At 44.0% G+C, this 2,484-nt stretch overlaps 1 protein-coding gene across 1 annotated transcript in view; it reads left to right on the forward strand.

The window, feature by feature from the left end:
• The window catches only part of LOC103597870 (dipeptidyl aminopeptidase-like protein 6), a gene marked incomplete at its 3' end in the record, with an annotated part of 174,021 nt that overhangs the window by 118,937 nt on the left and 52,600 nt on the right, over window positions 1-2,484 (forward strand). The gene's annotated exons all lie outside the window — the stretch shown is intronic.

Here is a 2,484-nt window from a genome sequence, read left to right on the forward strand (position 1 = left end):
GGGGGGGGGGGGGGGGGGGGGGGGGGGGGTGATTAGAATATCTTATTTGTTTTTATTACTCTTTTACACAGGCACGAGAAATAACTGCACACTGTATTTTGGTCTGAGGTTTGTCTTTTCCACCAATAAAGTTAACAGGATTAGGTAATAAAGGCAATGATCATCTCCAAAAATCACATTTTCACTAGTCAATGTCAGGTCTGATCAGCTCTTTTCGGATGGATGGATGGATGGATGGATGGATGGATGGATGGATGGATGGATGAATAGACAGATGGACAGATGGGTGGGTGGATGGATGGATGGATGGATGGATGGATGGGTCGATGGACAGATGGATGGATGGATGGATGGATGGATGGATGGATGGATGGATGGATGGATGGATGGATGGATGGATGGATGGGCAGATGGATCAATGGGCAGGTGGATGCGTGGAGTGATGGGTGGATGGATGAGCATCAAGTGGATAGGCTTTAGCTAAATTAGGGTTGTGACTTCTGGAGCAGAGCAATGGTTAAACTAGAGTATTGGCGAGGCAACAGCATTCAGCCAGGAGGGCAAGTCCAGAGTAGGATCTCCCAGCAGGCTTGTAATGAGAAAGGAGACACTTCACATTTTTGTGAAGACTTTCAATGCGTTTTGGTTTCAGTAACCAGGAAATATCCAGCTTCCCTTTAAGCCCAGCTTCTCACGGCGAGGCATTGCCTGCTGGTGGTTCTCAGCTTGCTGAAAGATTACATCCTAAGATTGTTTGTTGTCATTTGTGTAAGTATAGAAAATCTGTGCCCTCTTCACTAACCCGTGCTTAAGATAAACAATGTCAGACACTAGTTAAAATGGTAAAGACAGGTTTTAATCAGGAATAACTACTGCAATAGGGAAAGAAATCCAGTGTGAACTGAACTTGGGCTCGATTTGTACAGCAGTGACTGGGTGTTTTAAAGGGAGGATGAGGAAGTAAAAAAGGAGACAAGTGGGCTTAGTAACATCATGGAAGTAAAAAATTGCAAAGGGTTGGTCTGTGTAGATGCAATGAGGCCAGCTGTGTCTGCTGGCTGGCAATTGTCAGAGTTAGGATCCTGTCCTCTAGCACAGACGAGGAGACAGACACCCTGTCCTCAGGTGTTGGCTGGAACAGTGGCACATTATTTGGCAGCCTTGAGTGTTCTGAGGCAGGCACTTTGTGAGGGGTTGGGGTCATCCCGGGGGTGCAGCCCTGAGCCGTTGAAAACCGTGTCAGTGCTTGTTCACGTCTCTATAGACCCAGGTTGAGGCCTAGCTGAAAAGGGCTCAAAGGAGCCTGGCTAGAGTTTGGTCAAGGACAGAGTCCTTGTCACCTGTTGTTTTGTAATAGTTAGGCATGTAGGTCATTTCTGAATACCTGAATGGAGAATATAGAAACAATGAATACAACAAACTAGGTTGTCAAAGAACAGTTTTATTGTCAAAATGCATCTCAGTGATGGCTAATGAGTTGGAAGATTGTAAGGTGTATCCCTTATTCGCTTTTATAAATTAGTTGAGTTTTGCAGCATGACTGGAAATTTTGATTTCATCGTTTAAAGCCAAGTTAGAAAAGAACTATAAAGTGCAAGTTTATTTTCTCTTCAAAAATCCAGGAAACAAATTAGCCTGATTATTCGAAGGTGCTAATGAAATTTTCCAAACTGCACATTAATGCCTTCAGAGGTGGAAAAAATAAGAGTTAGAGCCAGAAACTAAAAGAGTCAAAGAAATGTAGAGAATGAAGTCTCCCCTGACCCCATTAGACTTTACAGAGTTTGTTTTATGGCCTTTTGTTTTCCATGCTTTCTTCATAGAAAGAAAGTGGGGACACACATGTAAAAATGTTTGGATTCCTCCCAACCAGATTGTAACAATAATGGTATTCTTTACTATTCTCTCCTCCTTTGTGCAGCTGGAGAGACGAGATACAAATATACCGTAGGTCTAGGAGCCTCTCCACATTAGCACCGCGGTGTTCATCTCAACTCACAGGCCTCTCTTACAGGCTAGGGTTGTGGTCCACAAAAGACAGGAAATCGTTCAAAGAAAACCTGGTAGGTGACGTATTAGTTTCCTGTTGCTGCTGTAACAGATGACCATCAACGACTTAAGACAAAACAGATTTATTATCTTATATCCTGAAGCCCAGAAGTCTGAACTGGGGCACTTGGCTCAAATCAAGCTGTCTGCAGAGCCATGTCCTTCTGGATGCTCGAGGGGTGTCTTAGTCCGTTTCGTGTTGCTATAACAGAACTACCTGAGACTGGGTAATTTATAAAGAACAGAGGTTTATTTGGCTTACGATTCTGGGAAAGGTGCATCTGGCATGGCCTCAGACGGCTTGTACTCATGGAGGAAAGTGGCAGGTACAAGCAGATCACATGGTGAGAGGAAGCAAGAGAGAAGGTGCCAGAGTCTTTTTAAGCAACGAGCTCTCACAGGAACTGATAGAGCAAGAACTCACTCATTAATCCC

Source organism: Galeopterus variegatus, unplaced genomic scaffold, assembly GCF_000696425.1.
Source record: "Galeopterus variegatus unplaced genomic scaffold, G_variegatus-3.0.2 Scaffold2449, whole genome shotgun sequence".
Taxonomy (NCBI): domain Eukaryota; kingdom Metazoa; phylum Chordata; class Mammalia; order Dermoptera; family Cynocephalidae; genus Galeopterus; species Galeopterus variegatus.